The sequence below is a fragment of the Lithobates pipiens genome, unplaced genomic scaffold (genome assembly GCF_037356315.1).
Source record: "Lithobates pipiens isolate NorthernLeopardFrog02 unplaced genomic scaffold, aLitPip1_a1.2 Scaffold_16, whole genome shotgun sequence".
Lineage (NCBI taxonomy): Eukaryota > Metazoa > Chordata > Amphibia > Anura > Ranidae > Lithobates > Lithobates pipiens.
In genome coordinates this window covers 421,660,553-421,675,218 of record NW_027507748.1, presented here as the reverse complement: position 1 = coordinate 421,675,218, position 14,666 = coordinate 421,660,553, and the positions used below count along the sequence as shown (strand labels likewise).

Below are 14,666 nucleotides of genomic sequence, written 5' to 3'. Positions count from 1 at the left end.
CCTGGCTCCTGCTCATCATCCAGGATAATGTCGTCCTCTTCATTCTCCTCTCCCCATCCTCGCACAACAGGGATCCCAGAAAGGTTTAAAGCATGCTCTTCTTGCTCCTGCTCATCCGCCCCGGCACCATCCTCCTCTGACTCCTCATCAGACTCCTGTTGTTGACTTGTCTCAGATAGAGTAGCCCCCCCTGGGAATTCATCCAGCATTGCGACTTCCTCATCTTCCCGCTCCTGCTCCTCCACAGCCTGATCAATGACACGACGCAATGCACGCTCCAGAAAGAAGGCATAAGGTACCATGTCACTGATGGCGCCATGGCTGCGACTGACCAGTTTGGTGATCTCCTCAAATGGCCGCAGAAGTCTGCATGTGTCGCGCATGAGCAGCCACTGGCGCGGTGAAAAAAAACCCAGCTCCCCAGAACCGTTTCTTTCGCAGAGTTCATACAGGTAGACGTTAACTGCACGTTTCTGCTGGAGCAGCCTATCAAGCATATAGAAGGTTGAGTTCCATCGCGTCGGGCAATCGCAAATAAGACGTCTGACCGGCAGATGGTGTCGCCGCTGAATGTCAGCAAGGCGAGCCATGGCCGTGTAAGATCTTCTGAAATGGGCCGAGATTTTCCTTGCCTGCCGCAAGATGTCCTGGACCCCAGGGTATTTGACAAGGAATCGCTGCACGACCAAGTTTAAGACGTGTGCCATGCACGGCACGTGCGTGATTTTGCCCTGTTTCAATGCGCTAAGCAGATTGGCACCGTTGTCACACACCACTTTACCAACTGTCAAATTGAGCGGTGTTAGCCACTCATCTGCCTGTGAACGCAAAGCTGAAAGGAGTGCCGGGCCAGTGTGGCTCTTTGCTTCCAGGCACAACAGACGCAGCACGGCATGGCAACGTCTCACCTGGCATGTGGAATAGGTTCTGGGGAGCTTGGGCGGTGCAGTGGAAGAGACGCTAGCAGCGGAAAAGGAGGAGGCAGCTGAGGAGGAGAGGGAGGAGGATGGAGTAGGAGGAGGAGAAGAAGAGTCAGGCCTGCATGCAATCCGTGGCGGTAAAACCAAATCTACACGGGTGCCACGGGTTACATGCTTGACGGCCGTCAGAAGGTTCACCCAGTGGGCAGTAAAACTGATATACCTTCCCTGCCCGTGTTTGCTAGACCACGTGTCTGTGGTCAGATGTATCTTGGCACCGACACTGTGTGCCAGAGATACATTCACTTGCCGCTGAACATGGCCATATAGCTCTGGGATGCCCTTCTCTGAGAAATACTTCCTTCCTGGGACCTTCCATTGTGGTGTTCCAATGGCCACAAATTTGCGAAAGGCCTCCGAGTCCACCAGTTTATATGGCAGTAGTTGGCGGGCTATGAGTTCTGACAAGCCAGCCGCCAACCGTTGGGCAAGAGGGTTATCCGGCGTCATCATTTTTTTACGCTCAAACATTAGGCCCACGGAAGCCTGCCTTTTTGCAGAAAAATGTGAGCTTGGCGTGATGGAAGGTGGAGTGGAGGACAATTGTGAGGAGAGAGGAGAAGGAGAAGTAGAAGACGAGGCTGGACGGTGAGAGCCTGCAGTGTGGCTTTGTGTGTTCCGTTGCTCCCACTGGGCTCGGTGATGGCTGCTCATGTGCCTTCTTAAGGCGGTCGTCCCTAGGTGAGTATTGGGCTTACCGCGACTAACGCGTTGACTGCAAAGATTGCAGATGGCAACGCTATTGTCAGCAGCGGACACGTTAAAAAAAGCCCACACTGCGGAGCCATGTGCCGGTGTCCTGGGAGCGCCAGATGTGACCGTACATGGTCGATGACTCGCTCCTGATACATTTGCAGTCTGCTTTGTCCCTGCTGTGCAATGTAAGTCATTGCTGCTTCTCCTCCCTATCTGCTGGTCCATATCTCCCTCTGAACTCCCCTCCTCTTCCTCTCTTGTGGGCACCCACGTGACATCACTAGACACGTCATCATCAACGTCACCTTCCCCACCGCTATAAGTAGAGTAGGCAGCAACACCGGGGACCAACCTCCTCCTTGGGCTGATCTGGGTACTGGCGTCAGACTGCTGAGTAGCGCTTGTTGCTACCTCCTCTTCCTGATCCAATACCAAGAGTGGCTGCGCATCAGAAATGTCCTCTTGATATGGATCGGAAAATAATTCCAGTGACTCAAGCGGAAGGTATGTGGTGGTGGTGGTGGTGGTCGTGTTGTTGGTGGTAGTGTCTTTGGGGGTGCACATAGCAGAGAGTGAAGAAGAGGGTGCAGATCGAGAGGATGAGGAGGGTGCAGAAGAGTAAGGCTGAGCGAGCCACTCAACCAAGTCTGGTGCATCCTTTAAAGTAATTGAACGCACCTTCTGCAACTTCCCACTTTGGCTCAAGCCTGTTGCTCCTGCCCTACCCCTACCACCCCTGCGGAAGGGCCTGCCTCTTCCTCTGCATGTCATTTTTTAAATGACCCTGTGACAAAACTCTTAGTCCCTATACCGCTGAAGGACTGCTGCAGTATAGGTGAGCGGTCAGCAGTGGTGCACGTCAACCCTATCTATTGTGGACCTATAGCGGTCCTTACAGAACAGCAGACTGTACCGCACTCAAGCCTATGTACCGTAGCACCCTATACCAAGTTACCAGTCCTTATAAGAACTTTTGTGGACCAAGCAGGTTGTGTATTAGTGTTTAGCAGACTGTACGTCAGTCCCTATACCGCTGAAGGACTGCTGCAGTATAGGGCAGCGGTCAGCAGTGGTGCACGTCAACCCTATCTATTGTGGACCGATAGCGGTCCTTACAGAACAGCAGACTGTACCGCACTCAAGCCTATGTACCGTAGCACCCTATACCAAGTTACCAGTCCTTATAAGAACTTTTGTGGACCAAGCAGGTTGTGTATTAGTGTTTAGCAGACTGTACGTCAGTCCCTATACCGCTGAAGGACTGCTGCAGTATAGGGCAGCGGTCAGCAGTGGTGCACGTCAACCCTATCTATTGTGGACCGATAGCGGTCCTTACAGAACAGCAGACTGTACCGCACTCAAGCCTATGTACCGTAGCACCCTATACCAAGTTACCAGTCCTTATAAGAACTTTTGTGGAACAAGCAGGTTGTGTGTTAGTGATTAGCAGACTGTACGTCAGTCCCTATACCAATGAAGGACTGCTGCAGTATAGGGCAGCGGTCAGCAGTAGTGCACGGCAACCCTATGTATTGTGGACCGATAGCGGTCCTTACAGAACAGCAGACTGTACCGCACTCAAGCCTATGTACCGTAGCACCCTATACCAAGTTACCAGTCCTTATAAGAACTTTTGTGGACCAAGCAGGTTGTGTATTAGTGTTTAGCAGACTGTACGTCAGTCCCTATACCGCTGAAGGACTGCTGCAGTATAGGGCAGCGGTCAGCAGTGGTGCACGTCAACCCTATGTATTGTGGACCGATAGCGGTCCTTACAGAACAGCAGACTGTAACGCACTCAGGCCTATGTACCGTAGCACCCTATACCAAGTTACCAGTCCTTATAAGAACTTTTGTGGACCAAGCAGGTTGTGTGTTAGTGATTAGCAGACTGTACGTCAGTCCCTATACCAATGAAGGACTGCTGCAGTATAGGGCAGCGGTCAGCAGTAGTGCACGGCAACCCTATGTATTGTGGACCGATAGCGGTCCTTACAGAACAGCAGACTGTAACGCACTCAGGCCTATGTACCGTAGCACCCTATACCAAGTTACCAGTCCTTATAAAAACTTTTGTGGACCAAGCAGGTTGTGTGTTAGTGTTTAGCAGACTGTGCGTCAGTCCCTATACCGCTGAAGGACTGCTGCAGTATAGGTGAGCGGTCAGCAGTGGTGCACGTCAACCCTATCTATTGTGGACCTATAGCGGTCCTTACAGAACAGCAGACTGTACCGCACTCAAGCCTATGTACCGTAGCACCCTATACCAAGTTACCAGTCCTTATAAGAACTTTTGTGGACCAAGCAGGTTGTGTATTAGTGTTTAGCAGACTGTACGTCAGTCCCTATACCGCTGAAGGACTGCTGCAGTATAGGGCAGCGGTCAGCAGTAGTGCACGGCAACCCTATGTATTGTGGACCGATAGCGGTCCTTACAGAACAGCAGACTGTAACGCACTCAGGCCTATGTACCGTAGCACCCTATACCAAGTTACCAGTCCTTATAAGAACTTTTGTGGACCAAGCAGGTTGTGTGTTAGTGATTAGCAGACTGTACGTCAGTCCCTATACCAATGAAGGACTGCTGCAGTATAGGGCAGCGGTCAGCAGTAGTGCACGGCAACCCTATGTATTGTGGACCGATAGCGGTCCTTACAGAACAGCAGACTGTACCGCACCCAAGCCTATGTACCGTAGCACCCTAGACAGACCAAGTTACCAGTCCTGATAAAGAGCTTTGTGGAACAAGTGAGTTGTGAATGATTAGCAGACTGCAGCAGAAGGGCAGCAGTCAAGTATAATATTCTTTCTATATTTGGAAGAAAGAATATTATACGTGTACAAGCCTATTACCGTACCACTGATACCAGTCCTGAAAAGAACCTTTGTGGAACTAATAGTAACAGCAAGTCTTTAAAATTATCCTCACTGCCTGACACACTGCTTCCTGCCTGTCCCTATACAAATTGGCAAAAAAGAGTAGGCTGGAACGATTAGCTGGAACAGCTCTTTTGTGGACCTGATAGTAACAGCTAATGATGATGATGATGATGATGATGAAGAAAGACTAATCTGGCTGAGCTGTCCCTAAAATAGCAGCATACAGCGCTCTGTCCCTTTATCTAAACTGACAAAAGAAACTCAGGCTGCTGACCTAACACCTATACCAGTCCTGAAAAGAACTTTTGTGTACCAAATAGCTAGCGTTTTCTCTGTCCCTACTCCACACAGGATCCTTTCCCTACAGTGACAGAAGAAAGAATGTAAAATGGCCACCGGATCGGGTGTATTTATAGGTTAGGGGGAATGTCCAAGTGTCCATGAGCTGTCATGTCTCAATTGGTTGTCCTGTAACACATGATAAACGTGTCACGAAAGGTTAAAGTTCTTGTATACATTAAACACGTAAGTCCGCCGGGGCGAACGACGGAAAAAGGCGTTCGAACCCGCGGACGGCGAAAGTCGGAAATTCGCCGCGAAACGACCGCCGGGCGAACCGTTCGGCCATCACTAATTGGGAAATAGGAGAAGACTAAATGTGTGTTAAATAGGTGGGAATGGATGATGGGGAAATACAAAATCATCCAATTCAAATGTGTAAAAAAGTCTGTGCAGTGCTCTGAATGAAACAATGTATGTGCAAAAAGGAGAGAGGAAAAACGAAACAAAAAAAAAAAAAACATGCATAAAACTATTACCCATATGTAGAGTTAAGGAGTGATCTCTTCCTAGTGGAGCACAGTGGAGGAGTGAACTGTCTGTCTGTCCCAGCTCATATACCCCAGGCCCTGGGCGGATCCCCGCCAGCGTCATGCATGATGTCTTTTGCAGCTGTGAAGAGATGAGGGAACACTCACAGCTGAGGATAATCCATACCTCAGTGGGTGCCCCTCCATCTTAGCTGCAGCATCAGGTGGAAAGACAAAAAGAAAAAAAGAAAAAGAAAAAAAAAAAAACACAAAAACAAACAATAGACTCCCACCTTGCAGTGTCTGACACCACTCGAGGGGCCCCTTTATGCATGGCGCCGATGCGCTGAGATCGAACCCCAACACCCCCTGTGATCCACAAAGGGAGGTAGGGAGGGAGCTGAGCGCATCGCAACCCCGAAAAAATGACTGCAACATACCCAGCAAAAACAGCCCATATGTTCAATTGATTGATAAATAAATTCCAGGAAAAACAAAACTGGAAAAAATAATATTAAAAAAGTTCTCAATAACTGATGGAAACACATATATAAATAATTTCAAACCGCTGGTTTATAAACCCGAAACTGGGATTATAAATGAATAGGGATATACATACAGACGAATATTAACTAAGGATAAGGATAATGAGTAATTGTGCAGCATGGTCACCAAAGGAGCAGGTGTCTTCCACCCAAATTATATAGTTTAAAGATAAGTGACCTGCTGCACAGTACCAAGTAGCAATGGCATGCTTCCATCCCGGGTACATTATGTAAAAAGAAAAGGGGAACAAGTGGGACTTTAAACGAAGCATGTCAATTGAAAATAACAATGTATGAACACATGTGAATAAAATGATTTAGATTTAATTTATAATCAATAGCCACTAGGGGTTGTCCAAGATCGGAATGCATACAATAGTAGTACAGTAATATAAATATGGATATACACTCAATGTATTTTCATAATAGTAATCAGAGAATCTAGAAGTATAGACAAATCAATGGACATACATGGATGCAGTTCATAACAGAAATGCATAAATCAAAAATCATAAAATCACATGAACGAGTGCAAACTCAATAAGACAAAAGTTGATATTATCAAGGATTAAAATAAGCTTAGGTAGGCATCCTTAGTTTGAGAACCCGACGCGTTTCTTGGCTTCTTGACAGTCATCAGGGGTGGGATGCATGTTTTTACTAAAAAAGCAAATAAATATGACAAATGTTAATATAGGCGGAACCTCAGTTAAATAGAGAAAGTATCAAATTGGTCCACTTGATTGATAAAGTGACTTACAAAATAGCCCAAAGATTGGGCAGAACTTCCAGCAATGGGAACTGTTAGAGCTGGGATAAAACCGTCTCATCCGGGGTTGAGGCAGGGTTCAGACCATCCCCCAACAATGTCAGGGGGCAGGCCAGGGGGAACCGAAACAGACATCCTCAACACAGGTCCACTAGGTACTAAATGTATATGTGTGTTACCCGAATCTGCGAAAGAGAAAAAAGAAAAGAAAAGAAGAAAAGTGTGATGGGTCAGCAGTCATTTTTTCGGGGTTGCGATGCGCTCAGCTCCCTCCCTACCTCCCTTTGTGGATCACAGGGGGTGGTGGGGTTCGATCTCAGCGCATCGGCGCCATGCATAAAGGGGCCCCTCGAGTGGTGTCAATAGACACTGCAAGGTGGGAGTCTATTGTTTGTTTTTGTGTTTTTTTTTTTTTTTTCTTTTTCTTTTTTTCTTTTTGTCTTTCCACCTGATGCTGCAGCTAAGATGGAGGGGCACCCACTGAGGTATGGATTATCCTCAGCTGTGAGTGTTCCCTCATCTTTTCACAGCTGCAAAAGACATCATGCATGACGCTGGCGGGGATCCGCCCAGGGCCTGGGGTATATGAGCTGGGACAGACAGACAGTTCACTCCTCCACTGTGCTCCACTAGGAAGAGATCACTCCTTAACTCTACATATGGGTAATAGTTTTATGCATGTTTTTTTTTTTGTTTTGTTTTTGTTTCGTTTTTCCTCTCTCCTTTTTGCACATACATTGTTTCATTCAGAGCACTGCACAGACTTTTTTACACATTTGAATTGGATGATTTTGTATTTCCTGACAGACTCCATGGCAGCAACGTGTGGGTTAAGTCCCGCCTCCACTACCCTATAGGACACCACTCCCATAAATCTTTGCTCCCTGCCCATGGCCGTGTTCTTTTTTTGTCCTCCTCCGTAGGACCAGACGTTATGGTCTTTCTACCTGAAGATTGCTCCCACACGGTTCCATTGTTGGTTTGGCCGAATTGCGACTGGATGGAATTGTCGCATGACTCCGCTAAGCCCTAGCTACTAGCGGGGTATGGAGTGGGCATTGGATATAAGCGCTGGAGGAAGCCAGAAACCTAGCCACTGGCAGGCAGGCTGCGCATTTGGTCGGATAGCCCAGCTAAATAGCAGGCGACCTATTTTGCCCTGAGAAGTCCGGTATGTATGGTGCTTACCTTCGGCCTGGAGACGATCGTGTGGGAGCGGTAAGATTGTTCCTCTTTTCCATGGCAGCAGTTTGTGTTTGTTTTTTTTTGCCGTTTCTCCTTCATTTTCCGTTCGTTTTCTATGTCTGTGTATGTGGGTATAGGCATGACGGTCGGATTAGCCTGCGTTCCAGACCGGCGCTCACTTCCGGGTCTTCGTCGGTACGTTCGTTCTGCGCATGCGCGCGTACGGCACAGGACCGAGGCTTGGTTCGCGCGGGCGCGGTGGCGGCGGGATGACGCTATTCGCGCATGCGCTGTAGCGGTACACAGGTCGCGGTGATGACGTCATTAAGGCGCTTTATTTAAACTTAGAAAATAGCCTGCAGGCTTTGGGAATGCTTGCAGGTTATTTCGTGACTTCCCCTTGTCCAGGTTTTCTGCTGTGGAGGTAGGTGGCCTTCTGGGAGAAGGGGGTGGGCGTGTGTGTGTTTGATTCCCTCAGCCTTACTTATATGTCTTTGCAGCATTTATGGAAACCCCTAGAGATATGGACTCACCTCCGCCGGTATGTGGCCAGCCCTCTCATAATAGGTACTGTCTGGGGAGGAAGTAAGGGGGGGGGAGTGGTCCGGTATTAGTCAGTGTGTTTTCTTTCCTTATCTGTATGTCTCTTCTATCTCTGTCTTAGCCCATCTAGATCAGAACAGCAACGCAGCTCAACGCATAGAGGAAGCAATTCTTCTAAGTCTTACCACTGGCATTCATATTCTAAGTCTAAACATCACGGCTCACCCTCAAGATCTGGGCGCCGTAGCGAGGATCGATCTCGCTCCTCCAAGGCTCATCCTGCCGTTCAGTTATTAATACTTGCTGGGGATGCAGATCGCAAGTTCTTACTGGGAAATCCCTGTGTGACCTCTGCTTTTCCAAAGCCTCTAGTGAGAGAGGGGGTACGGACCAGCATCTAAGGTCCCTTGTGGAAAATGTGGTGAAGAATCCCTCAAGGGGATCGGTGCCAGTCAGGCTCCTGTGCCTCAGTCAGAAGTCACCTCAGTCTCCAGTCAGGGAGTCGCATGCTCAGGAGCTTCTGAGGAAGATAGTACCTGTGTGGGGTTTGACTTTGCCTTACTTTCCCCCTTGGTGAAGGCTATCAGAGAGGCTGTGAACTTGGCTAATCCTTCCAAACAAAGGAAGTATTTTAAGCATCTTAAAAGGGAGCGTCTTAACTTTCCATTCCTGTCTGAACTTGGTGAGGTCATCACGGATGAATGGACTAAAAGTTGAGAAAAAGAATAGTATGCTCTCAAAAGTCCTAAGGTTATATCCCTTTAAGGAGGATGAGGTCAAGTATCTGGTTTCAGCTCCTCTCGTGGATGCAGCAGTGATGAGACTAGTAAAACATGTAACCCTTCCATTGGAAGATACAGTTTCATTTAAGGATGCCTTAGATAGGCGGATTGATTCCGATTTAAAAAGAGTCTACCTCACTGCTGGTTTGGCATGCAAGCCAGCATTGGCTTTAGCGGCAATGTCCAAGGCCATGGAAGTCTGGACGGACAGGGTGGATGATACCCTCAGAAACATTTCGGATGAAGTCGCAAAACTCTCCTATCCAGGAGTTACGGCTTGTATCGGCTTTTCTGGGGCAGGCTTCGATTGACATCATCCGCTTGGTGTCTCGGGTTATGCTTTCAGCTGTAACCGCCAAACGGGCTCTTGGGCTCCGTCCCTGGCTGGCTGATCCAGCATCTAAACAGGTGTAGTGCCATATCCCTTTCGAGGGTTCTTCCCTTTTTGGGAATGAGTCGGATAATGCCATAACCCGGGCCTCTGGTGGGAAGTCGGGGTTTCTCCCTCAGGATAGACGTTTAGAAAGCCAGACGAGATTTTTTCCTATAAAGCAATATCAAGAGCAGGCCAGGGAGGCCCGTAGCTATAGACCGGGTCAAAAATATTCCAGGTCATGGAAGTCAAGGCAGTCCTCCTTTCAAGAAATCCGCCAAGAGCAGTGCGACAGGAGAGAGGGAACCAAGCAAATCTTTTTGAGATTGGGCCCGCTCAGATAGACCAGGTGGGGGCTCATCTTCTACTTTTTCGGCATGTCTGGGCAGCCTCAGTCCAGGACTTCTGAACCGTCAGAACGGTCTCTTCAGGTCATTCTTGGACCTTTAGCAGGTCCCCAGGACTAAAGTATGTTCCCACCTTCCTTCCGACCTCAGAAGAAAAAAAGGCAGATCCTGTTGGCCTACGTGAAATCTTTACTGGCTCAAGGCGCTGCCGTTCCCGTGCCAGATGATCAACGAGGGAGAGGAATTTATTCTCCTCTTTTTATGGTCCAAAAGAAAAACGGTTCTTGGAGGCCAGTCATAGACCTTACACATCTGAATCATTTTATCAAAAAGGAAAAGGTTCAAGATAGAAACCTTGTCAACAATACAACAGTCAGGCGTCTGGATGTTTTCAATAAACCGTCCTTTTTCAAGGACCTAGGACGCTTACTTTCATGTCTCTGTGGCAGAAGATTTTCAGCAGTTTCTGCGATTTTCAGTAGGAAAACCACATCTTCAGTTCGTATGTCTCCCGTTCGGGCTTTCAACATCCCCCCGAGTCTTTCAAAGGTGTTGTTGGCCGTAGTGGCTCTATTGAGATCCAAGGGGATTCGTCTTCACCACTATTTGGTCGATCTTCTGCTGCTAGTCCAGGACAGAGACCGTCTGTTATTGCACAAGGATCAGGTTATTTCCACTCTTCAAGAATTCGGTTGGATCCTGAATCTAGAAAAGAGTCAGTTAATTCCTTCCCAGTCTCTTGTGTTCCTAGGCGCACTCTTCAACACAGTGAAGGGCTCCATCTCATTACCCGAAGAGAAAGTAGCGGTAATTCGGGACAGAATTCGTCCGGCCCTCTCAGCCTCCCATCTCCCGGCTCTTCAGTGCCTGAGAATTATTGGCACTATGGTGGCCACCATTCCAATGGCGAAGTGGGCCCAATGGAAGATGAGACCATTCTAAAAAGGGTTTCTTCACCAATGGTTAGGCGACAAGACTCAACTTATCCGGATCACATCTTCAATGAGAATCTCTCTGCCCTGGTGGCTTCGGAAGGAGAATCTATTCAGTTGTCATTCCATTCTCCCCATCTCATGGATATCAATAACTTTGGATGCCAGCAACAGGGGCTGGGGCGCCCACTGTTTGACGGAAGTAGCACAAGGCACCTGGGACTTCCCTTCCAGGGGGATGGTGTCGAATATTCTAGAATTAAAGACAGCCTTCTGGGCGCTCCTAGCCTTTCGTCATCTGATCTCAGGAACTTCGGTTCTTCTCGGACTAGACAACACAACAGCAGTGGCATATATAGGGTGACAAGGAGGTACTCGGAGTCTGTCCCTTCTTCAGGGGGTAGAGCCAATCATGTCTTGGGCTCAGAAGAACCTGGTCAGCATTACAGCAACTTATGTTCCAGGAACGCAGAACGTCCAAGCGGACTTCCTGTCTTGAGTCAATCTGGACAACAACGAATGGTCTCTTCACGAGGAAGTTTTCAGGCGGATTCTAACGTTATGTTTCTCCCCAGAGGTTGACCTATGTGCCTCTCCTTGCAACAAGAAACTGGCAAGGTATTATTCCAGGTTTCGGGATCCTCAGGCTTACGGAGTGGATGCACTGACGGATCGATGGCGGTTCAACAAAGCTTACGCCTTTCCTCCGATTCCTATTATTCTACAGTTCCTGCGGAGACTCAAATCAGAAGCAGTAGAGGTGATAGCTGTAATACCTCTTTGGCCCAACAGGCCATGGTTTTCGCTTCTAATGCTCCTCAGCGTCAGAGATCCGATTCCCTTACCTCTCAGACCCGATCTTCTATCCCAGGGCTCGAAGCTCCATCCCTGTCCGGCCCATCTATGTCTGAGGGTCTGGTTTTTGAGAGGGGAAGATTAGAGGCTCTGGGTTGTCCCAAGGAGGCCTTTTCTACTCTCATGAGTGCAAGGAGGAAAAGTACCAACCAGGTGTATGAGAGGATTTGGTCTAGATTCACAAGTCACTTGTCTTCCAAGTCTTGCTCTAATGGTAATCTGACGGTTCAGGATGTTTTGACTCTCTTACAGTCCAGACTAGACATTCCCCTATCTGTCAGCGCTCTTCGCGTACAAGTCTCTGGAGTATCCTGGGCTAAACATCCCTTGGTTCAGCAATTCTTTAAAGGAGCAATTAGACTTAGACCACAGAGGAAACCTAGATTCCCCAAGTGGATTTACCGCTGGTTCTCGTCTTCTTTTCACAACTGGACTGAACACTTTCAATCAAAGAATTGTCCCTAATGACATCTTTTTTTGGTAGCCATATCTTCAGCAAAAGGAGTCTCTGAGTTTCAGTCTTTAGGATCAAAGGATCCTTTCCTCACATTTTTTCCTGACAGAGTGGTCCTAGTGCCAATACTGGGGTCGAATCCATAGGTTACCTCAGTCTTCCACGAAATTCAGGATATTACTCTTCCTACCTTTAATTCGGCTGGGAGTCAGGATCTTCATCCTCTCGACATGGGAATTATTCTGAAACGATACTTGGAGGCAACAGCTTCTTTCCGGCAATCAGATTATCTTTTTGTTCTTTTTCACTGTAAAAACAAAGGCCTTTGGGCTTTGGTCAGATCCATCGCCACGTGGGTGGTTCAGGCGATCCAGTGGGCTTTTAAAGAGAAGGGCTTGGCTCCTCCTGAGGCGGTTACGGCACATTCCACGAGAAGTCTCTCTACTTCTTGGGCAGCTTCACGTCATGTGGCTCCTGAGTTTATCTGCAAGGCTGCCTCTTGGTCATCTATTCATGGCTCACTGTGTCGAACCTACCAGTTTATCTTCCATTGATTTTGGTTTAAAGGTGCTGTCGGTTGACAGTGTTACATACATTTTTGTTCAGCATTTTGCCCTCCCGAGTGTGTTTGGCGAGTTATTTCCCACACGTTGCTGCCATGGAGTCTGTCAGGAAAACGGAAAATTCCTATCAAAATACTTACCGTAATTTTCCTTTCCTGATGGACTCCATGGCAGCAGGAGTTCCCTCCCAAAATGGCTGGAGTAGGCTAGTTACCGAACACGGCCATGGGCAGGGAGCAAAGATTTATGGGAGTGGTGTCCTATAGGGTAGTGGAGGCGGGACTTAACCCACACGTTGCTGCCATGGAGTCCATCAGGAAAGGAAAATTACGGTAAGTATTTTGATAGGAATTTTCCGTTTTCCCCATCATCCATTCCCACCTATTTAACACACATTTAGTCTTCTCCTATTTCCCAATCATTCATGTATATCTCATTCACACACACTTTTCAGCAATCAGCTATATTCATTCAACACGTTCAATCCAACACTCAGTGTCCTGCTTTTGGTTTTTTTTTTTTTTTTTTTGGTTTTTTTTATTTTTTTTGTGACCCATCACACTTTTCTTCTTTTCTTTTCTTTTTTCTCTTTCGCAGATTTGGGTAACACACATATACATTTAGTACCTAGTGGACCTGTGTTGAGGATGTCTGTTTCGGTTCCCCCTGGCCTGCCCCCTGACATTGTTGGGGGATGGTCTGAACCCTGCCTCAACCCCGGATGAGACGGTTTTATCCCAGCTCTAACAGTTCCCATTGCTGGAAGTTCTGCCCAATCTTTGGGCTATTTTGTAAGTCACTTTATCAATCAAGTGGACCAATTTGATACTTTCTCTATTTAACTGAGGTTCCGCCTATATTAACATTTGTCATATTTATTTGCTTTTTTAGTAAAAACATGCATCCCACCCCTGATGACTGTCAAGAAGCCAAGAAACGCGTCGGGTTCTCAAACTAAGGATGCCTACCTAAGCTTATTTTAATCCTTGATAATATCAACTTTTGTCTTATTGAGTTTGCACTCGTTCATGTGATTTTATGATTTTTGATTTATGCATTTCTGTTATGAACTGCATCCATGTATGTCCATTGATTTGTCTATACTTCTAGATTCTCTGATTACTATTATGAAAATACATTGAGTGTATATCCATATTTATATTACTGTACTACTATTGTATGCATTCCGATCTTGGACAACCCCTAGTGGCTATTGATTATAAATTAAATCTAAATCATTTTATTCACATGTGTTCATACATTGTTATTTTCAATTGACATGCTTCGTTTAAAGTCCCACTTGTTCCCCTTTTCTTTTTACATAATGTACCCGGGATGGAAGCATGCCATTGCTACTTGGTACTGCAGCAGGTCACTTATCTTTAAACTAAATGTTGAATGTAGGTTTGACACGTACATTATGAAGTCCTGTTGGTGTTCATTTGTACTCAATCTTCCTCACATAATTATTACTGGATATTCACACTGTGTACACTGATATACCGCTATTTTTGTACTAGTCTAGGGGAGGGTAAGAGGGGGGTATGGGGCGGGGGCAGGGAGAGAAGAAGCCAGAATCTTAAACATCCTAGTCAGAGGAAGACTTTGCATCTGAGCTTTGCCTCCCAGTTCCCATCTTGAGAGAGCCCTAGTTGGTGCTTGGTCTCGCTTTCACTCAGGCCCGCTAAATCTTGTCAAATTTTTTAGGTCATCACAGACCCACAAATCACAGATACCAAATAGGAGAACCCTAGGATCGACAGCCACATGGAGTCCTTCAATATCATTAATCTCTTCTACCACTCCTTTCCAGAATTCCTGTTTTAGAGGACAAGTCCAGAACACATGGATGAAGGTCCCTATGTCACTCAATGTCGCTGCATTTGGGGCAGCGGTCTAATTGTGTAGGGTAGATCCTAGCAAGTCTCTGAGGGGTATAGTAATCTTTATGTA

General features: G+C 47.1%; 1 protein-coding gene and 2 long non-coding RNA genes across 4 annotated transcripts in view; 2 read left to right on the top strand and 1 right to left on the bottom strand.

The window, feature by feature from the left end:
* TLR8 (toll like receptor 8) overlaps positions 1-14,666 on the top strand; it is a 165,466-nt gene that overhangs the window by 125,650 nt on the left and 25,150 nt on the right. The window lies entirely within an intron of this gene.
* Positions 6,219-6,820, bottom strand: LOC143984407 (uncharacterized). The gene is made up of 2 exons (XR_013274838.1): positions 6,671-6,820; positions 6,219-6,570 (listed from the first exon to the last, which is right to left on the bottom strand). It is a non-coding gene; the product is annotated as an uncharacterized LOC143984407 (long non-coding RNA).
* LOC143984405 (uncharacterized) lies at positions 13,211-13,956 on the top strand. The gene is made up of 2 exons (XR_013274837.1): positions 13,211-13,504; positions 13,605-13,956. It is a non-coding gene; the product is annotated as an uncharacterized LOC143984405 (long non-coding RNA).